General features: G+C 55.0%; 1 long non-coding RNA gene across 1 annotated transcript; it reads left to right on the top strand.

Annotated features, from left to right (window-relative positions):
* The first annotated feature begins 390 nt into the window (after positions 1-390).
* Positions 391-20,896, top strand: LOC138685207 (uncharacterized). Its single transcript, XR_011324487.1, has 4 exons — positions 391-682; positions 978-2,552; positions 10,005-10,230; positions 20,509-20,896. It is a non-coding gene; the product is annotated as an uncharacterized lncRNA (long non-coding RNA).
* Positions 20,897-22,061: the final 1,165 nt, after the last annotated feature.

Genomic DNA, 22,061 nt, shown 5'->3' on the forward strand with positions numbered 1-22,061 from the left:
CACCTCCTTCCCGCTGCAGAACGTAACGCGAACAGAAGCGACTTCTGAAGATCACACACGTGAAAGAACTGCATCAGCTCAGGCAGACAGTTCGTGGTCCTGGGGCGCTGCCTCTGCAGACACAGGCAAAGGCCGCCCCCCCCCCTCCCCGGGCGGCAGCTCTCCCCGGAGCCGGGAGCGCGGAGCTCCGCTCGGTACCGCCTCCGGTGTGCGCTGCCCTCTCGTGGCACCGCGCTGCTTCCCGGGAACCGGGGCCTCTCCCCCGGGGGGGCAGAGTACAGCACGATCCCGGCTTGCAGGGGGTGGGTGGGTGGATTCAACCCGGGGCTGCGGGCATGCTGCTGGCTGCGGGAAAGCGCTGCCTCCCCTTGCTGTTGGGGGACCAGCCACCCGGGGCAAAAGGGTTGCTCCGGGGGCCGTCGCTCCGGCACGGGGCTAGCCGTGGGGTCGTGAGTACCGGGCTGGGCTCTGCGGGGCTGCCCACCCACCCACCCGCGCTTCTCCCCCCGCTCCGGCGGCGCGGCCGGGCTGCGAGTGCCCCCGCGCGGCGTCGGGGACCCGGAGCGGGAGCGGAGGGAGTGCTGCAGTCGGGGGAGCAAAACCTTTGAGGAGAGAAACCCTTTCGGAGGTGGAAGGGATCCTTCTGCCGGTCCCCAGCGCTGCTGGGCTCCGCAGCTCCAGGGTAAGGGGAGGGGGAGACCCGCTGCTGCTGCCTGCGGGACCCAGGGCTGCTGGCATCCGTGTTATATACCCTGCTTGCAAGTGTCTGATGAGTTTTTAATGTGTTGGGCTATGATTTTTTTCCTGCTTTGTTTTGCGGGGGTGGGAGGACTGCTGGAAAAAAAATGCCTCATTCAGCTGGCCCTTAAAAGGGAGCGGGGGGGGGGGGGGGGAACGGACACGACACACCAGGTTTTGCACAAACTGAAAAAAAAAAAAAAAAAGATTGCTGGCTTTTCTCTTTTGTCCTGTTACAGCACTCTCCAACTTCACACCTAGACAGGAGAGAGGAAGGAGGAAGAACCCTGTACCAGAGATGTGGCTTTTCCCACCCCTGTGAAAATCCAACCTAATTTGTACAATGCTAAAGCTTTATATATATATATATATATATATATATATATACATAATCTCATTCCACAGCTGTAGAGTTGAGATTTTGCAGGATTCTAGTAATTAAAAGCCTGTGAATTGAAGCAACGCTGTGCACATTCCACCCTGAGTTAAATAGGACTTTCCTGAAAAATGCAGGTGTGGGTGATTGCAGGGTAGAGCTCACAACAAAGGGATTAGGTGTGCAGAGGGTGATGTGGGAGCGAAAGGCAGGAGGCCGGGACCAGCCGCTGTGATGGGGAGCCAGGGGAAGCCCTGACTCTCTACAGGCTCTGCTGTGGGAAAGGCTGGATGAGGCTGAGCTTTGGGCTGGAGAATCCCACCCTTCCTCAAGCCTGTTCCCAGACCCCGGAGCAGCAGCCAAGGCTTCCCAGTGAAGTTCAGTGGCGTGCCGCTTCTGCTGGGGCACCGCGCGTCCAAGCGCTGCGACGGGTAAATTCAGGATGCTCACCTCCAAAGAGCAAGGCAAGTGCAAAATCTGAAGGCCTGGGCTGCCGCCCCTGGGGCTGGTGGCTGGGGAAGGGGCTGCTCTCCTTCCCATCCCACCAGGCTGTTAGCGTGCCGGGTCTGAAGACCTGTGCTGGTTAACATGGCCAGCGGCCTGGCGGTGGTACAGTCCAGGAGGGTAATGGGTATTGGATTGCTCCCTTAGGTCTGTTCTTGAACCTAATCCTCATTAGACTGAAACCCATTTCAATTAAGACAGGCTGGGCTCCTCCTTTGTCTTTCTTTTAATTGGACCGTTCCCGCTGCTAAATGGGCAGCTTAAGCATCCCAAAGACCCTGAGAAAAGCCCGGCATGTCCCCTAATGGGGTTTGAAAGTGGAGAAATAACAGCATAATCAGTCTCTTCCTCTTTGTGTCAGCCCTTGATTCACACCGCCTGCCCCCCTCCCCTTCACACCCTTTCACTGAGTGCCTGCTGACAGATGGGAACAGGACCGCCATGTCAATGGGGTTTGTCGGGGGCTTTCATGGGCCCTGTTGCCATTCTCTGTCCTTCTTCTTCGTCTACTCTTGGCCTTTGTGCCAAGACTGGGAACAAGCTGGGAAAGCTGAGCCGGTCCTGTAAATACCTGCCTCCGCTGGATCAGCTTAGGGCTTAAAGGACAAGACGGGGAGCACTTGGCACAGCTCTTTATCCCTTCCTCTGCTTGCCTTACTTTCCCTCCTTCATCCTCTCGTGTTCCTTTTTTTTAAGTATTTATATACCCTGTTTTTCTCTCCCGTGCTCTTTGTATCTATCTATTTTCCCTGCCCATTTTTCCTCCAGCGGCCTTCCGTTGTCTCCCTCCGCTCTTATTCTCCTTCCAGTGACCTCTTTGGTGGCCATCACCAGTCGGATTTTGGCTCACCCAGACGTCTCCTCCCGGGCTCCTGTGCATCACCGGGAGCTTGCAGAAGATGTGCGACCTGCTTCCAGGGGACCCGAAATTGAGGTAATTGCTGGGCAAGAAGCCCCTGCAGCTTCCTGCCCTGACACTCCTTGTGCTTTTCTGCCCCAGTGTCTGTATGTTCGGAGCAAGTGACTGCAGAAGCGCACGCTTCTGTGCATACAGCTGATTTCTCACTGGGCAAACTGGTCCAAACCAAGGGCTGCCCTCTCACAGGGTCTGACCAAGCCCAGACTCAGGGCTCCCCCCAGTTTAAAGTCCAGGAGCTCTGCTTAAGCACCTGGGCAGGACTGCTTAGGTTTGGGCAGGCTTGCCTACCTGCCCCGTTCCTGAGCAGGCACCAATTCACAGCGGCTGGAGTGTTATGGTCCCTCTCCCAGGCAGGCTAGCCGGGAGGGGAATCCTTCATTTCCAGTAGCTGGGACAGCTGGGGGCTTTCCCTTGTGCTGGCAACACAAGGGGAGCTCAACACTGGATTAATTTGATGAGTGACTTGCTCTATCCATCAGTGTTAACAGTCAAGAGTGTGTCCTAACCAGCCTCTGCCACTGGTGACTGCTGGGGAGGGCCCTGGACATGACCCAAGACCTTCTGGGACAAAAAGGGCTTTGATCCCATATGTCGATAAGTAAAAACGGCTGAAGACTCTCTTCTCTTGCCCCGGCGGCTCCTCTCGTGGCTGGAGGACCGGCTTTGCTGTCGGTGCCGGCGACATCCTCGAGGACCTCTTGAGCCCCCTGCACGGGGAGGTTCTCTGGAGGGGGAAGCTCGTCACAGGTTTCTGGGCTGCATTTGGCGTTTGGCCGACTGACAGCTCCTGCCCTTACCCCTCTCTGCCGACCCCCAGGCCAGACTTCCCCTGGGGTTATGTGTGCTGAGCTATAAGACAAAAGCCGGTGGGAGGCACCGGGTGTATGTCAACCTGCTTAACGCGGACAGGTCACCTCCAGATTAACTTACATAAATCCCGACTTCATTAAAGCTGCAATCCCCTCTTGAGCAGAGAGCTCTGGCGAGGGGAGATGGGGTGAATGTGCAGCAGTCAGGCTGTCCGGCTGACCCCGGGGTAACTCTGCCTCATGTTGGTCCCGAGGCAGCGAGGACAAGATAAATCTTTCTCACGGGAGTGTCCCCAAAGAAAGAATGAAGTTAACGTCTGCCTGGGAGCTGTGGCGAAGGTGTTTGGAGGGAAAAGTAAGAAAGCAGAGCAATGCAAAAGCTGGACAGAGCTGTTCAGTGGATGCCTGGGTTGCTAAATGAAGGATCCGCTTTGCAATGTCACGGCTGGAAGCAAAGGGAGCTCTCCGGGTCTGCGTGTGAACTCTGCCTGTCTGTCAGAATGCGTTCCTGCCATCCCACCCACAAAGGAGGAAGAAAAGTGAAATACGCAGAAATCCGGCGTAGTTTTTAGCTTGTTTTGGGAAGACCTCTGCCCTCCTTAAACTTTCCCCAGGAGCTGGTTTTTTGAGTAGGTCTCCTCCACCATCTCTCTCTCTGTGCATCTCCTCCAGCATCTCCCCGCACCTCCTCGCCTGTCTCCTCAAGAGTTTCCTCCCATCACGGCTGACTCCTCAATCTGGCTGTGCTCTGCGGGGCTGATGGTTCTGCAAGTGATGGGGCCTTACATTTGTTTCAGAGCTGACCGGACACAACTGCGACGGCAACGTGCGTTTCGTGCCTTCCTCCCGCACGTCACCTCCCTGAAACTGCTGAAACCTGCCCTGTATGTCCAACGCCACGCTCATCCGCAAGCTAATCGCGTGCTCAGGTGTGCGCTAACGGAGCGCTCATGCGTCAGTAATTGGTCGGTCATGCAGGTAGTAATCAGGCGCTCATGCAAGAGCCGATTGGGCACTCATGCACGATGTAATTGGGTGCCCAGGCATGATGCTACTGGGCGCGCATGCATAAATTAATTGGGTGCTCAGGTGTGATGCAAATGTGCGCTCATACGTGTTCTAATTAGGAGCTCAGGCATGAGCTAACAGCTCATATGTGAACTTATTGGGTGCTCATGTGTGACGTAATTGAGCAATCAAGCGTAAATTAGTTGGGTGTTCTTGCATGAAACTAATCAGGTGCTGTGCGTGCACTAATTGGGCCCTCATGCATAAATTAGCTGGGTGGTCATGCATGAACATGTTGGGCTCTCATGCAGGTACAGGATAGGTGCTCATGCGTGAACTGATCGGGTGCTCATGTGTAAAGGAATTGGTCTGGGAGGGCAGCTGGGCATGCTGTGCTCCTGTCAGGCATGCTGGGAGTTGTGGTTTTTTCCCGTGGCAGCTGGAGCAGAGGTGCTCAGGGGTGGCTGGAGCATGTGGGGGCTGCCTGGGATCCCCCATAGAGGCACCCCTATAGGTTCCCCTCCGTGGGTGCCCACAAGCTCTGCAAGGCAGGGGTGGGTGCGTGGCATGCGAGAGATTTCAGCCCCCACAGCAGCAGCTGGTCAAGCTTCAAGCAACAATTTCCAAGTGGGGCTTGAGCCATGCTCCGGACTGCCCTGCTCCGTGGCACACTCTTGAGCCTGATGGACAAGTCAGATCTCAGCTGTAAGTTTGGGTATCGCTTCTTCATTAAGAGATACATAAACGAGCTCATGTGTATGCAAGATACATCGGTAACCACTGATGACTTTGCTGTATTCAGGCATCTGTTATTAAAAATGTTCTCTGCAGAAACACACATGTATGGATGAGGGATAAATCAGGTATGTCTCTACTGCTCTGTTCTAATGTATATAATCTTACCTCTGTGCATGCACATACCAATAAATTTGAAACCACTGTGGCCACAGCCATACCAAGTCGTCCTGCTATTGTTCTGTGAACATGATCTGCGCTAAAGCTGTGCCCAGCTCTTGGTGTGGGCTGCTGTATGGTGATGCACCGCACAGGCAGCTCAAACCTAGACACTGGCACTTGGGGGGATGCAGAGAAAAAAACGGTAAATTACATTTAATTAATGTATAATTAATGCACTTTCTGGCTTTCTGTGTTTCTGTGCAGGGCCCTGGATTTGTCTGCATGACCGGCACTTGGTTGCTGCTGCGGTTACTCAAGCTAGTTAATTCAGAACTCAGGTAGGGCCACACGGCAGGTCTGCAATCTCTGTCCATTTGTGAACCTTTCAATATTTTCCAGAGTAGAGGGATGCCCTTTTACATCTTTCACATATGATGTGACCTACTCCTAGTCCTTGGGCTCTGGAAGCCTGACCTGTCTTTTCCTGTACATCCAGAGACACGGAGAGAGACACTTTGCATAGGTGTAGTGAGGCCATGAAAAATAAGAGACCTCGCAGGAGTCCCGACCCCCGTTCTTGCTTTCGGGGCACTGACCCGTTCTCACAGTCAGGGTGCCTGAATCTTTCACTCCCGCCGCTGGCTGCGACACATTTGCAAGAGGAGCTCTGGCTCGTCGGCAGTGCCTGTATGCTTCCCCCTGGCTAGTCTTCCCAAAAGATCACAGATCATAGCACATGGTCTGATCTACGGGCATTTGAATGACTTCCCGTCACAGTCATATCGCCCAGCACTGGAAATATTACGGGGCTTCTCTGCACCACTTCCAGAAAAAAGCAAGAGCCTAGTTTATCCGTACGTAACGCTGTCAGCGTGTGTCGGTCCCTCCTGGCTCCTTCTAGGCGTGAACTCGACCTCCCTTTCCTTCCCCCTCCAAACAGGTCATATGTACCGGGGGGGGGCTCTTTTCTCTTCCATATGGTGTCAAGCCCACCTTGGGCCAGAGACCCTGGGAGAGCGCCTGGCAGACAGCTGGGAACAGAGGGAAAACAGCAGCAGCCGCTACTGTAACTTGCAAAGGGCCGCAGCAGGATGGGAGAGGGATGCAGCACCAGGAGATGTCTCCCTGGAAACCGCAGCGTAGGAGACATAATGAAGAGTGTCCCTCCCCTCCAACCACTCTTTAATTCCTTCTTCATCTTTCTTTACAGCCGGGGGAGTGAAGAGCAGAGCGGCAGGGCAGGGTGTCCGCCTCAGCCCAGGCTATTGTGAGTTTATGACACCTAGCCTTAGAAAAGCACATTTTTAACCCAGCTGCCGCTATAACTTATTGCGATGCCTTGTTATAGCTTGGGAGCAAAGGGGGAGGGACGAGAAAGGAGGTCATGCAAAGGGTGCTGCGTGTCCCAGAAGGGACCCTCAAAAAAAGTCAGAGGGGGAAAAGGACGCGGGCTCCCATCTCTTTCTCATTTGGCTCTTCCCACAAGCGTGGTATCTAAACGACGCATTCAAGACCGAGGCATCCGAAGGCACGCTGGGGACAGAGCAACGAGACAGACGTAGTCCTTCTCGCTGCCTAAAAGCACGTACGTTCTTACACTCCGAAGTCAGATTCAAATGTGGGCGACTAATGAGGAGGGCTAACAGCCCCACGGAGTCGAGGTCCCCCATGTCATCGCTGCTGCCGTCGCTGGGGCACTAGGTGAGATCCTGGAGGGTGGGCTCGCTGCCCGGTGCGGTGCTCCAAAGGTGCTAACCCACCCACGAAAAAGTTGCACCCTGGGGTGCCCACCACCTCGTGCGCAGAAGCAGGTAGGCACCCTGCCCCAGTGCAAGAACAGCTGAGGAAAGCAAACTCCATCCCAGGCGGGACGAGGGTCACCGCGTGCTTTTTTTCCCAGGCTCTCGGTGCTCGTGTCTGGAGCGGATCCTTAGCGGTTGTGAAGTAAAGCACTGGTGGAGTGTGGGGCATCCCCCACGGACATGCTGACCCCAGGGCTGGGCAGCTGAAATCCCTCCTTGCCCCGACACGCCGTTCTGCACCGCACGTTCTTGCGGCAGGTAGGATGGAGGAAGCTGCCTTCTAAATCCTGCTCCAAAGCTCTCAAAAGTTGGAGCAAAGGCTCCTGCTGCCTCCTCACGTGCCTCAAAACTTTACCCTCCTGCTCCTCAGAGGCAGCATGCCCTGGCAGACAGATCGGCTGGCAGCATGGACAGGCTGATGGTGCCCTCGTGTCCCTTCGTTTGGGGGAGAAATGCCTGTCCTGCCCTTTGGCTGCCACTTTGGTTGCTCCCAGATGCTGTACCGTACTGCAAAAAAGGGGAACCAGGCAGCAATACCCCCTCGCCTCCCGCAACATGTCTCCCACCCCCCAAAAATGGAGAGAAAAGACTGAAGGGAAGCAAAACGTTCCTGCCAAATGAGCGTCCCTCTGCGGTCCTCCAGCCAGGGGCACCCACCTCCACTGGGGACGGGGCACAAAGGGAGAGCAACGGCATCGCTGCCTCTTCTCCCTTGAGGCCCCGGGCAGATGAACCTCGGAGGTGCCCGGGCACTCGACCGGGTGGGTGCTGGATGAAAGCGGCCAGCCCCTCTGAGCGGGGAGAGGGATTGCTCCCCAGGGAAGGGCATCTGGGGGTGTTCGGGCTTTTTCCCAGCAATGGAGCCACCCCTGCGGGGCAGTGCACCCCTGGCCAGCCCCATCCCTTGCCACCTCCCTTTTTGTCCTTCCTCCCTTTTTGTTATTTGAGAAATGAATTTTAAAAAATGGAATCAGTTTTCCCTTTGGGGGGATTAGAGCCCTCAGCATTCAAGCTCCCAGCGCAGGAAACAGTGGCTTTTCTTCTGGTGCAACTTGGAAAGACATGGCTCTCTGTTCTCCCTGAAAGCCCCTCGCACTGAATGACCCACAGGCCCTGAATGAAGTGCCTCTCAATTAAAAGTTTCCCATTGATGCTGGTTGAATGAGACCTTGCTGCGGAATTCACCCTGGCTGAATGGCCCGGGCCTTCATCAAATATTAAGGGGCCAATAGATTTCCCACAATATTTGTACACCTTCCTTTGTGGGGATTTTTCCCTCCATTGAACCAGAAACCGTTAACACATCCGCTCCCGACGTGCCCCCTTCGGCTGCTCATTAGGGGCCGTGGCAGGGACGGCCGCTGCTGCGTGCCACCCCCAGGACGGGCCGGCCAGCGGGACACAGGAGCAGCCACCTGCTTGTATTCATCCTCCGGCGAGACCAAGCCGAGCTTGAAATCCCACGGAGAAACGCAGGATGGAGGGAGACGGGAACGGGCAACGCTCCTACCCACCCCTCGCCTGCGCTTGGGGAAAAATCCGTCCCCTCCCAAAAGCCGGGGGGTCACCTGGCCGGAGAGGGGGCTTTGGTGGCATCACCCCTCGCTCTCTCCTGGTGGTCCCGGGGATAACGTAGGGAAAGGAGAGCCTCCCTTCCCGTTCCCCTTTCCTGGCACAAAGGGAAAATGGTCTTAAGTCCGGGGCTCCCTTCTGCCCGGGGACAAAAGCTCTGGGACACTTTAACAGCACCGAGGGCCTCGCTGACAGCTCTGATTGTTAAAGCACTGGGGCAGCAAGGCAGCCTCCCCCCTCCCCTTAATTATTCCAATTAGAAACCATGCAGGGCAGCCTCGTGGGGGTGGGGGTGAGGAGAGAGGGGTGGGCTCTGCATAATTTATTCTCACTTAATCTCATTAAGAGGAAAAAAGAGAGAGCGAGAAGTGAGTGTGGGAACGTAGTGCGTGGGAGGAGAGCTACCGCTCGGTCCTTTTCCAGCACCTCTTTCTGCCGCAGGATTCAATGGAGCTAAGTATCATCCCCCCTGCTTTCCAGGTGGGGAAAAGAGGCACGCAGGAGGGTAGCTGAGGTCGCACAGCAGGTCAGCAAGAGCTAGGAACTGAACCCAGGGTGTCTACACCTCCTTACACCTTCTCCCCCTGCCATCTTCTCTTTCCACATTCCTCTGGAGAGTGGGATTGCCGAAGGGCTGCGGAGATAAAGGTGTCGTAGCCCTGTTGAGCCAGGCATCAGGCAGGGCAGAGAAGGGCCGTGACCTTCCATCAGCAGCAGCACTGTTTAAGCTCACTTGCTTCAGAAAGCGCTCAAAGAAACCACTGCTGTGCTGTTATCAGCAGGTTATATGAGACAGAAGCCGGGAAGCGTCTGTCCTTGGGGTCCCCCTGGGATCCTGCCCACGTGCGGGCAGGCTCCAAGCGCTTGTCCTGGTGCCAGGAAAAGGCTGTCCTCGTCCTGCCGTTCGTGGCCTGCTGGCTTGCAGCCTCAGACCGATACGGATGGGAATAATCCCTTGATTTCACACACACACACCCCCCCGTATGGCTACAGTCAGAGAGAGCCCCTGCCCCGCCGTGCCTGCAGGCTGAGCAAGGGATGGAAAGCATGTGGATGTATATTATAGCTGAAGCAAATCTAGGCAAAGGACTTGTGGTGCCTGGGGTCACCTGTCAGCATGCTCAAACTGGACCAGCTCTCCTCTGAGCCTCACTGTTCTATTGCTGCTGCTGAGGAGTCTTATAAAACTATTTCACAGCCAGCAGGATAATAACATTCATGCGTGGCTGCCCAGAGGGACAGGACCCTCATGAATCCCAGCCAACGCGGACGCTCTGGTGTAAGTCAGGGTAAGAGTAAAGCAAAATGAGGAAATGGAGTAATGTTTATTTTTGTCTTTGTTTTTCACCCTCTCTAAGAAACTTCCTTCTGCTCCTCAGCCCTGCCTGCCCAGAAGAGCTCCTTCCAAAGAAGAAACCAGAAGGAGGGAGACATAATGACCAGGCTCAGCACTGGCCTCGCTGCCGCTTGCCAGCTCAAGCGTGAAGGGCCTGTGGAAATGAAAGAGCTTTTTACAAGGGCTCCGTGGGAACGTGACCTGAAGAAATCCGTGACCGCTGGAAGCAGAGGGACAGGGGATGCAGGCTGCGTCCTGGCAAGCTACAGGTATGTGCCAGAGCGGTGGCTCCGCGGGAACGATGCTGACGCCAGCCGGTGTCTGGATACCACGAAGGCGTCAGTCCCACAAGGTCTCCGGGAGGAAGAGGCGATGGATCTTGGGCGGACGGGGTGTTCAGGAACATCTCTTTGCTCTGCCTTTCATCTGCCCCGCTCTAGACAGCAGGGGCGGCTGGTGTGCAGGTAGCGTGGGACCTTTCCCACCCTGGGACCAGCGTGCAGGGCTCGTGCTCACGCTCGGGGACGGGAAGGGGTCCGGTTCTCCTTGAGGGTGAGGGTGAAGGAAGGCAAGGGTAACATTACCATTCCTTGAATCTGCCTTCTGGGCTGTGGTGGGGGCTGTGAAAACCATATCCCGTTATCCTCTGGAGCAGAAAAAATTGCCATTCCTTCCCTCCACTGACCTGGAAATTGTTAACATGTTCCGGCGGCCCGTGGGTCAGCAGCAGCATTGCCTGGGTCGCCACGCCGCATTGTGCGGGGGGGAATTAGCCACCTGTTCCCCAGCCCTAATCCTGCGTGCGGGGCCAAGGGCGGCTCCGCTTCGCCGGCCGCTCGCACCGGCTGCTCCGCAGGCACAAAAAAGGCCAGTTAACCTGGGAACAGCCTTCCTCGAAGATCAAGGCGAAGGGAGCTCGTCTGGGTGAGACTTCTCAGCTCCATCAGCCCTGCGTCGCGGCATGGGAGCGCCTGTTCTTGAGTCCCGTCCTTCCAGGGCAAATGGCCGGAGGAAAGCGAGAAAGAGCAAAACAGTCACTTGGAGATGGAACCGGACTGGAAGCCTGGGCTACGTGTGTCCCTCACCATCAGCTTTCCAGCCCTGCGCTCGGGGAGACGGTCTTTCCGTAAGGAGCGAGCGGAGGGGTGGGCACCCTCGGGGCTGCTCTCAGGAGCCCTCAAAACTTTAGCCGGACTCTGGAGGCCCTTCTCCCGGGACACTCCCAACAGGAGATATGGCCGAGGCATGACTTCTGGATGCAGGAGGACTGTCTCCTGAGTTCTGAGCTTTGGACCCAGCATTTCAATTTGGCTTTAGGCAGAAAGAAGGGACAACATCAACATGCACAGATTTCTGCCTCGGTGGTTTCAGTAGAGGTGGATGGTGAGATCCCTTCAGTGGGGCCAAATCCTTTGCCTGTAACAGAAGGAACACTTGCCAACTGGCTACAGGTTCCGGCAAGGACATCTCTTATTTATCTGAGCTGCCTGCCTCCAGCCTGCTGCACGCAATTCCTTTTTCTGCGGGTCTCGGCAGCCAGCCTGCCCACGCGGCCGCGGGGAAGGAGGCTTTAAGCGTCTTCTGAACGAGAGCCTTGGCAGCCCAAAGGGCAAAGTGCAAAGGAAGGCGGGTGGCTGAATGGAAAACGGGCAGTTCCTTCGTGTGATAAAACGGGCTGTGAATTCCCCACAGCCTCTGACGCTGAGCACAAAGGTGTGGAGAGCAAGCGGCTGTAGCCCTGCTCAGTAAGTCAACAGTAGCACTGGCAGCACTCTCCGACTGTTTCTGGACTGCCCTCTGCTCCCTGGGGAGCTCTGGAGCCATCCATGTGGGGAGCATGTGCAATTTCCCATGCAGTGTGCTCTGCATATGTCTCAAGCATATGGAGGGAATGGTTCCAAAGCCAAGGGGCCAAGAAAAAAAAAAAAAAAAAGAATGCCTGTGTTGGAAAAGCTTTAATCAAACCTCATACTTCCATACTTTGATGCGTTATTCAGCCTAACCTTGGGCTACTCGATGCAGATGGGCTGAAGCTTTGAGGGATCAGACTTAGAGTTTCTCAGAAAGCCCCAAGGCTTTCTAGAATGGATAACCAGACTCGCACTGCGGGTGGAAATTGTGAAGAAGGATGTCAGAGCCATTTCGGTATCCCCATCCCAGTGCTCTGTGGCACCCTCAGCTGGATACCTGCAGGTGGGACAGTCTGACCGTGAGCTGTCGTGAGAAGTCACTGCTTTTTGGAGGCTCTTAGAAGCACCTGCTCATTCCTCCTGCGCTACCGCACGGGCCAGCAAGAACGGCCACCAGGATACAGGCACAGCCAAGATGAGAGAATAGAAGACAACATCTGTGTGCGAGGGGCTGCCACAGCTGCCGCAGCGCCCATGAAAGCGCCCCGTGGCTCCATCTGGTTTGGGGACAATCCCAGTTCTTATGGAAACACATGGCTGACATCTGGGGAAACAGGAAACGGTGGCAAGGGTTGCCCCAGCAACGGCGTGTCCCTCCGTCTGGTCCCCCACTGGGAAAGCCATGGGATCGGCAGCTCGCCGCTCGGGGAATTCAAAGTACAAGACCAAGGCGACTGATTGATGGGTCGGGTTCAATGGGGAGGGATATGATTAATAAGTGTTATGGCCCCATTGTTCCCGCTGTGCGGCTGTCAGTGCCGGTTAGCGCTGATGGACGCTTTGATGACTCTATGCCCATGAGCGAGCCACTGACTTGATGAATCTCAGCCAGCAGAATATTTGCTACGAACCCCTTCTGCCTCCCTCGGACAATAGCAGGGCCAGCCCGCATTGTGCGGGGTGTGGGATCCGGGTTGGGTACTGAGGTTTGATTTTTCTCCAGCACGGCAGTTCGGCAGCGCCCGCCTCCTTCCATCACATCACCCCCCTTACGGGATCACGGTCCCTCATCCTAGTTGGCAGCTGGCTGTGCCAGGGAAGGAGGAAGGATAAGAAATTGTGGCTCTTTCTTAGAAATGCAAACACAGGGGCTTTCAGGCTGGAATGTCACCACGGTCTGGAACCGACAGCAAAGTACTTCTTTGTGCCAAACATTTGTGTTTTGCAACCCAATGTGTTTTCTTTAGGCACTGTGCACCCCAGCAAGGGGCAGGCACATGTTATGACAATCTTTCGCAAGCTGTGCTTTAATGAGCTCTGCTGTTGGCTCCCTCTGGACGTGCAGGACAGTCACGTACCTGCCTTGTGCCTTGATGATCCTTGGGCTGCTTGGAGGTACTGGGCCCTCTTTGGGACAGGAGAATGCCGGGGGCATATCCCGTCTCCCCACTGATGGCTACTGCAACCTGGATCATCCTTGCCAAAGACGCCCTGCGACTGAACCAGCGGGAACCTTCTTCCCAGAGCACTGTCCTGCTGTTCAGGACAAAACGATTTCTGAATGCAGAGCTCAGCCGTGTTCTCCTTCTGCTCCAACCTGGCCAAAGCAAACTTCCTCCGTCCACAAAGCAGCAAGCAGGTCTGGGAGTGCAGCGGGAGGGGATGCTCAGCTGGAGCTGCCCCAACACACCCCCTTCCAGTATGGCTCGTTGACTCCACCAGTTTGGCTCCTGCTGGTTTCCCATCCTTTCCGATGTTTTCATAAGGTTGCTGCCGCTGAGGGTGAACTAACGCTGGAAGCTTCGCGTACGCAAAAGGCGACAAAGTTTGTTTTGGAACTGCTGCCGTTCAGCTTGAGGGGAAAAACAAAAAACCCCCAAAAACCCAAGTACAAATCCCAGCTGTGCGCGGTGGCCATAGCCCTGAGATGTTCCCAGCGGTTTGGAACAAATCCAACCAGTGCCAAGCTGGGTTGCAGCCCACCTCAGGACGGGGTCCCGGGGGGTCCCGTGTGTCCCCCCCATCCACGGTCGCTGCCACCGGTACGACGGGCCACTCGTGCCCCCTGCCGGTCCCTGCCCGGTGCTGGGAGCGAAGCTGTGGGTGGGCAGGGGGGTCCTCTGGAGGAAGGAGGGGGGCTACACCGGTGTTCCCCCCCCCACACACACCTTGTACCGGTAACCCCCGGCCCGGTGGAGTGGGACCCGGGGCTGCGGAGCTCGGAGCGATCGCCCCCGACTTTATCTGTAGCATCTTGGTTTAATTAGAAATGGATGCTTGGCTTAGCACTGGACGGTGCTTTTGGTATTCGGGGGGTTCTGCAGGAGCCCGCAGAGAGAGAATAGGCGAGCATGGAGGAGGCGATGGTGAAAATCAGGGTGTCTCTGCCGGGAAAACAGAGGGGGTTCAGACCCATCTTCCCCCCCGACACGGGAAAGCTTTTTCTGCCCCAGCACCGGCCGGTGTCCCAGCTTCCCTGCTCACCTCCCTCCTCTGGCCCCGATGGCAGGAGGTCTGTCCCATCCCTTGATGCCACCAGGGCAAGGTGCCAACCCGGGGGTCTGCGGGCATTGCTACCCCAAGCCCGGCTCCTGCGGGATGGAGAAGGTGCGGGCTGCGCTCTGTGTGCGGTGCATCACAGCTTTCATCCACGAGAGGCCACTTTCCTCTAGCGTTTGCTGCTCCAGCAGCGAAAAACCTTCTCCAGCCGGGGAAACGCTGGGAAAAAAACATGCGCTCGCTTGGGCAAATGAGCAGAGGACAGCCAGGTCCAGGCTTGGGGTTGGATATCTCTTCCAGTATGTGGCTGGTTGTGCTTTTCTGCCTAAGCTCAGCTCCTTCCCAGCTTTTCTCTGCTGCTTCATGCAAGCAAGAGAGCACTTGGTAAGAAACCGCATTGGCGTTTTTGTTGGGACAGTACCTCCTGCCTGGCTTGCTTAGGTAACACCTTAGGCTTGTCTTGCAGGGTGCCCGAGAGAGCCAGGTGGGACCAAAGAAGCAGTCTTGGGGTTGCATCCCACCTCCGATGAGGGCGATGCATCTACTCCTCTCCATACTGCCCAGGCAGCGGCAAGTCACGCTTCCCACCGTGCCCTGCAGCGATAAACCCGCAGGAGGGCAACTCGGTCCTCTCTCCCCTTCAAGCCCATAAACGATGTGGCTTTGTGCTTAGGGGGTGCCGAGGGGCGACGCAGGGCTTTCAGCAGAGGACCAAAAGTTTGAGTGGGAACATTTCAAGGGCTCGGGGCCACCCATGGCCATCGGCTGCCTGGCAGGCTGCGGGGTCAGCCCCTTGGCAAGCAGACAGGCCGGTTAATTGGAAAGGCAAATGGCCCAGGGCCCTGTGAGCTTTAGCTCACTCACAAAGGGATGCTCTGCCCTGTCTCTCTCGCTCTTTCTCTTCCAGCCACGCAGCTGGATGGCAGCCCAGAAAGGCTCACCGTAGCACAGGGCACTGGAGCTGGAAAAGCCACCTCCCGTCTGCGGGAAGGGAGCAGGGACTGGGTGCTACGTGAGGGGACGTGCCCTTCTCTCCCAGCAGCCCGAGCCAGAGGAACGAGGCAGCGCAACGGCAGCGTTACTCTAACGTCTGGGTCTCGCCAGCCCAAAGCGAGACCAGGACCAGAATTGCTAAGCCACCTCCGTGCGCCCGGTCTCACCTGTCCCCGAGAACCCCTGCCTATGGTGCTGGAGAAAGATCTGAGCCGCTCGTGCTTGCCATGGGCTTTGCTCTTGGGGAAGAGGCTGAGACTCTCTTAAATGCCTTTTGTCGTTGTGTGCTGCTCTGTGGTGACCCATGGGGGGGTTGTCTATTTGGGAAATCCTGCTCGGGAGCAGAAGGAGGTCGGGCTGGTGCTCACGCTGTGGTAGAGAGCAAGAGTCCTGTCCTCCTGGCTCCTCCTTTCTCCTCTCCTGAGTTTCCCCCTGTGCCGGCATGTTAATTACTTAGGACCTGATTTCCTTGTTTCTGTCACTGAGGCTGCATTGCAATAGCCGGTCAATAACTCAATCAGTGTGAGTAATATCTAAGTACTGCATCTTGGCGCTATTATTGTTCTCCACTCGGTAAGGGTTTATGGCATTTCATTTCATAGAAGCTTTCCTGCTGCCAAAACCTCAAGCCAGCCTTTTACTTTAGCTGTATTAATTCTCCTGGGTCAGCCCTGCTTATATTGTGTTTTTAATTGAACATTCTTTTCCTGTCTCACTTTTGCAAATTCAGCCTTGATTTTTTTCCAGTTTTGCAAGGAAGGAAAGGAACGAATATGGCGTTGGCTGACCCGGGGAGAGCAGTTGTGAGAGGGACCCACCTTTGGCAGAAGCAGCTGCCTGGCCGGGAGAGGGATGAAGGGGAAGGTCCTGTTGAAAACGAGTGGGAGAGAAGTGAGGGGGACTTCACTTGGAGAGAGCTTCGTCTCCTCTGGTCCAGAGGCAGACTCGTGCCAAGGCCTCTGCCCTCAGATCCTGGGATGCTGGAGTTACATCTGCTTTTTGTTACAGCAACCTGTCCTGCCCGGCCACAGCAGGCAACAACACGTGTCCCTTCTGATCCCCATTCCAGGACCAGCACCGGGACTGGTTTCATTTTGAAGCATCTCCCTGGGCTTTGGCAGCATTTGTCCTCACGCTGGTGGGAGGTGAGGGGAGAGAGATGTTGTTTCCAGACCCCACGGCTCTTCTTGTTCTTTCCTGCCAGTGCGAATGGAGCGGCTGACATAGCCCAGTCCGCCCGAGCTGGGAGAAAACCACGGCTCGGGAGGAAAGATCAGCTTGGCTTCAAACTGGTTCTGACTGGAGTAGTGCTCTGGCTTGAGGTGAAGCAGGTCTTGTAATAGCAGGACATCAGGGTGATGTGAGAGGATTTCTGAGACCTGAGACTTGTGAGCCTGTTTCTGTGCAGGGGCTAGCACCAGCAAGCCTGATTTGGCCATGCTTGCTACAATAAGTGTAAGTACAATTAATAGTAGTGCCTTGCCAGGGAGAAGTGGATGGGTTATGCCAGCCTTTCTCAGACTGAGGTCAGCCCTGCTATTGCTTCTCTTGTAGTTATCAGCATCCATGAGGGAGACATCTCCTGCTTGCTGTAGAGATATCCAGGGCACTAATGGTTTCCAAAAGTGGATCTGACGACTGAATTACAAAGCCAAAACAGAGTAAGTTGCTTGCAGCAAATCCTGCTTGACTAGACTATAAGCAAGCCCTGGGCAAATCTCTGGTCCCAGGCCTAAACTTTGATTTAAACTACTAAACCAAGAATGACAAGACTGATTAGCTTCCCTTACCTCCCCCTCCCTCCAAAGCTTCTGGACTTAAAACTTCTGTCTCTGGTCCGTTTCTGCGCTGTTTTGGCACATTTTACTTTAGTTTCCCCTTATTGACCATCCAGTAAATAAGCTGGGGTCAACCTCAGTTCTGACAACTCTGCAACACAACATCTTATTCCGAATGCTCTCTCCAGCTCTGGAAGGGGCCGAGCCGAGCCGGGAGCCCTCCTTTTACTGGGGCCAGAACTCCAGCCGCTGCAACCAGCTCGTCCAGCCCCAGACCAGGCTATGCTTACCAGGGCTTCCTTCCTTCCTGCCCAAATCTCAACCCTTGCCATCTCCCAGCAGGGTCCAGCCGTCGTTGGCAGAGGGTCCCGGCTTCCCCGCCGTGCCGGTGCTGGGTCAGGATTGCCCCTGGCACCCAGCTGCCTGCCAGGGACCTGACCGCTGCCCCGGTCTCCCAGGGGGTGAATGCGCACACTGTCCGGACTGCCTCCAGTTTGGCAGCCGATAGCACGGACGCATTGATACAGCCAGGCCACGAGCTGCTGCTCAGTTTTAAGATCTTCCCCCTTGTAAATGGCCTGGCTCCTAAGCAAGGATTATGTGTCTGAACAAGCCCTCAGCTCGGGAGCAGCTGTTTTCCAGCTATTGCCTAACAAAGAAAACTTTTATGACTGCAGGAGAAGAACAGGACTTGGGTTTTCTGTACCAGCCATCTGGTTTGAGAGCAGCGTAGCTTTGGAACAACACCGTGCGGCTGAGTCGCTCCTCATCCGTGTGGTCACTCGCACCCTGCCCAAAGCTTCGGCCAGGACCTGCGAGCTCTGCACCCCCCCACGCTGCAGGAGCCGATAGTGCCCACGGAGGGGGATCCACACGCGTGAATGCGCAATGCCTTCTGCTTTGGCATCATGTGCGTTTGTCTCCCTGCCTGCCTTACCTGACTGAAGACATTGCCAGGTTTTCCCACTGACCCGAACATTGCACCGGTCTGCCCTGAGCTGCCTCTGACGTGAAAGAGCTAAAAGCCCAGCCTGTCTGGGGCTGCGAGATTTGGTTTGTCATGGTGGGGTCACTTCTTTCCCCTTGCACAGACTTCATCCTTTCCTCTTTCTTGCTGTTTTTTTAAAGAAACCAATTTCCCAAATGAAGTGCAATGGGGAGCAGACAGTCTGCAAGTGCCTGAGTCAGATGAGCCTAATGGATGAGGCGGCAATTCGCTGAAGCACTTTGTTTAATTGAAAGGCTCTGCCTGTTGCTGCCAAAGGGAGTCAGAATGTGGTTCCCCTGACAGGCCCTAAGTAGATGACACAATATATGGAGGCTCAGTCACCAACCCTGCTGTGTTGGGCTCCTTGGCTCGCCTCCTACTCCCTGCAGCAAGCTGAGTCGCCTTGGCAGGAACGCGGGACCTTGCCTGGAGTCTTTTACCACAGTCGCCCACCCCATGGCCGGGCACCCACTAGACAGGCTCTTGCCCTGCCAGCTCCCCCCTGGGTGCAGCAGTTTACGCGGTGCGAAGAGGCTCTCCTCAACCTCAGACTGGATTAGCAAAGGAGGTTGGAGGGGAAAGCATCTTTCTGGCTGATGCTGTGCCTCAGACCTCCTTCATCATTTTGGGCAAGTCGTTTAGCGTCACCAGTGTTTCCTAGGCCGATAAGAGCACATAGGAGTGTGCAGAAGCTGCTTCGTAGAGCAGTTGTGAAGAGAAAGGTGTTAAAGGGAGTTCAGCGCTCAAATACCGTGGTATTGTGGGAGCAGCAATTGCCTCGGTCAGGCTGGAATGCAGGGGTCTGCCAAAGCCCAGCCAGCAAGATGTGCGGGACAGCCAGTCGCTACGGGTGCTGGGGAGAGGCAGGATCTCTGCTGGGAGTGCTGTGTCCATCCATCACTCCTGCTCCAACCTGGTACACTGCATGATGCTGACTCTCCCGTTTTGCTTGGGCGTGTGCAGCTCATTTTTCTCTCCCTCTCTTGTCACTTTTCGATGACACCAGGCCTTTTCTTTGGATTCAGCTCTTTGCAGTGCATCCAGCAGACGGATTCAGGGAAAGGAGAATTCTATAGAGTCCACTGGGCACCAAGCTGGGCAGGGGCACTCGGAGGGCAGGCTGCCTTCCTCCATCCTCTTCGACCACGTTGCTGGGTACGGCAGGACCTTCGGCTGGCAATCGCTTGGCAATGCACTCCCAGGTGCAGCTGGCCTTCGCCTGAGGACTCAAAGCCTGGGCTGCTACTTTACTGGGGAGAGATTCCTACCAAAAGCCTGCCCATCCCTTGCCTCAGCTCCCAGGTCTCCTGCCCTCTCTCCCTGCATGCCCTGAATTAAGTCAGGAGGCGTTAAGCTGGGCAGGGGTTCCCATAGCCCAGGGCCAGGCACAGATAAATACTGGATGGAGAAGGATGTCAAGTGGTGTTCCTGATCTTGCTCGATTTGAAAGTTTAGCGCAACAGGGACTGAAGCAGGACATCCCTGCTGCCCGTTGCCTGCAGCCATGCGAGGGGCTGCTTGGCAGCTCTGCCTGTGGTACCCCCCCTGCCTGCCCTGCCCGCACCAGCCTGATGATCAAGACTCAAAAAAAGCTGTGGCCTCTCCTTCACCCTCACTGGGACAGTGTTATCTCTAATTTACACCCTGGGAAAGGTGAGACAAAGAAGGGCGGTGACTTGCCCAGTGCCCAAAGGCTGGGAGCCCTGCTCTGTCTCAGCAGCATCCCCTTCTCTTTGCCCTGGAAGAGCAGGCAGCAAGAGGTTAACTCAGCCCGAGTCCCTGCTCCGTGTGTGTGCGCAGAATAATGAAAGCAGAGGAGAGAGCATTTGGGAGATTCAATGCGAGGCAGCATCGCCCCAGTGCTGGCTTCTCTCAGCTTGGCACCAAGAGGATGCAATATTTCCTGGTCATTCTATGTGTGTGCACTAAGAAATTGATTTTCAGATAGAAGAAGAAATTTTTTAAGAGCTGATAGTTTCAATGTCTTTTTCTCTCTCTTTTTTTTTTTTTCCTCCTTTTTTTTTTTTTTTTTTTGCCCATGCTAATGGCAACGGCAGCAGCTGCATTAATGGTTTTGGATAAAATTCAACACAAAAGCCTCTATCTCCCTGAGAGTCTGGTCCAATAAATCCTGCCTTTAACTATGAAACGGGTTTAGGGGAGTGTGAAACCACAAGCTGGGAGGGCTCGGTCCCTCCCTGCTGGCCTGTGGGCATTCCAGTCCAACAGCCTCACTGGGCACCACGCAGACCTTTTGTCAGAGGAGCCCAGCAGAGAGGACCCGGGCAGCAGCTCTGGCCCGCCAGCAGCTTTGCAGGGGTTGCCAAGGGCCCGCTTAACTGAGTGCTAAAACCTTGGCTCCTCGCTCCTCGAAAAAGGGGAAAAAAACCAAAAAGCCCAATCCCTGCATGCCCTGAATCTTAATCTCTTCTCTTTCAGCTCCGGTCCTGCCTCCCAGCATCCTCAACGCCTTCCATTAAAGGAGGGCTCCCGAAAGCTGCGTGTCTTTGTGGTGTCTGTCCGCAAATCCGCGTGGGGATGCTGCCCCCGCCGTCCCAGCTCTCCCGCAGCCCTCGGCACCCAACGTTCTCAGCTGGGTCCCACCAGCACGCCGAGGACAGCTTGTTACCCGGGCCAGGAGATGTGATCAGTAAGAACTGGGACTGCCCTTGCTGCGGGAACTCTTGGATTCTTGTTATTTTAAAGCTTGTTGCAGAAGGAAAAATGGGATATTTCTCTCGGGCAAGAGGTTGTGAAAGAACGGGGTTGGGATATTAGCGCTGTGCATCAGGTGTGTTTCTTGCAATAAAGGTTGAGCCAAATTTGACAGGGAGAGAGCTCTGATCTCAAAAATAGTCACATCCTTCAAGTTGCCTTGACATAGGGCGGCCATCTGGGGGAAAACAGGCCTTACTAGCTAGGAGATCTAAACCGAAATAGCTGCCCCAGCTCCTGAGGACACACTGGGGCAACCCAAGGAGCCCCGTGGTGGGAAGTGGGCAAGACGAGAGCAGCGACTGGGTACGTCCAAAAACCCCAGCATCCCTTATGTAAGAACGTGTGTCTCTGGTGTCGAAAAATGACCTGGTCTTTAAACCGGGAAAGGCTCCTTGTGTTTCACGCGGAATATTCTTCAGCCCCCCCCCGTTGCTGTATCTGTGAGCCCCACGTCAAAGCTCGCCCCATAGCTCCTGCCAGCGTCCGTGAACCTGGCGCGGGGCCGGGCGCTGTCTCTGCATCACCACCTGAGCGTTGGAGAGCTGAAATTTTTGCTTTACGGTAATGAAAAAAATGCTTTGGTTGCACTTTCTCCCCAGCTAATCCAATTTGTCTCCTTACTGCTTTCAAATGCCTTTTAAAGATTCCTAGCAATGTATTATAGAAATCCATTTGCTGAAATGCAGCGAAGAGGGGCATTTTTATTTTACAGTTATTAGCGGGTGACAAGGTAAGTAACTCGGAGAAGATTGATCACCCAGCTAAGCATTTTTACTTTCTCAATTAATCCTGGCATGATTGTAATAAATCCAGGAGTGGGAGTAATTAGATGTGAACGGACCTCACTTCCTTTTGCTGCTGCGTGTCAGGGGTAATGGATAGAGACATCTTTCTCTTGGAAGTGGCCTAGGGAGACGTCCAGTTAGATGGGATTTCTGGAAAGAAAGATAGATGTCAGGGGCCAGTGTTCACTTTTTCCTCAATGGAGAACAGATTTATGCTATCAATCCACATTAAGAAGACTTCATGGCTACATAGAAATCTAGCAAGAGTAATTCAATTAGCCCTATGCACTTTTTAAGATGGGATTTGGTAATGGAGGATCGTTTGCCCTGAAGTTCACGCTGAATTTTCTTTCTGCTTCTTTCTTTTCTTTTTTCTTTTTTTTTTTTTTTTTTTTGATTAAAAGAGTCATTGTGGTTCACCGGATGCTTTTGCCTCCAAGCTGAGAGGTTGCTAGGTTAAGTCCTAAACCACGCTGGAGGTTCACGGCC

Source organism: Haliaeetus albicilla, chromosome 4, assembly GCF_947461875.1.
Source record: "Haliaeetus albicilla chromosome 4, bHalAlb1.1, whole genome shotgun sequence".
In the NCBI taxonomy this organism is placed as follows: domain Eukaryota; kingdom Metazoa; phylum Chordata; class Aves; order Accipitriformes; family Accipitridae; genus Haliaeetus; species Haliaeetus albicilla.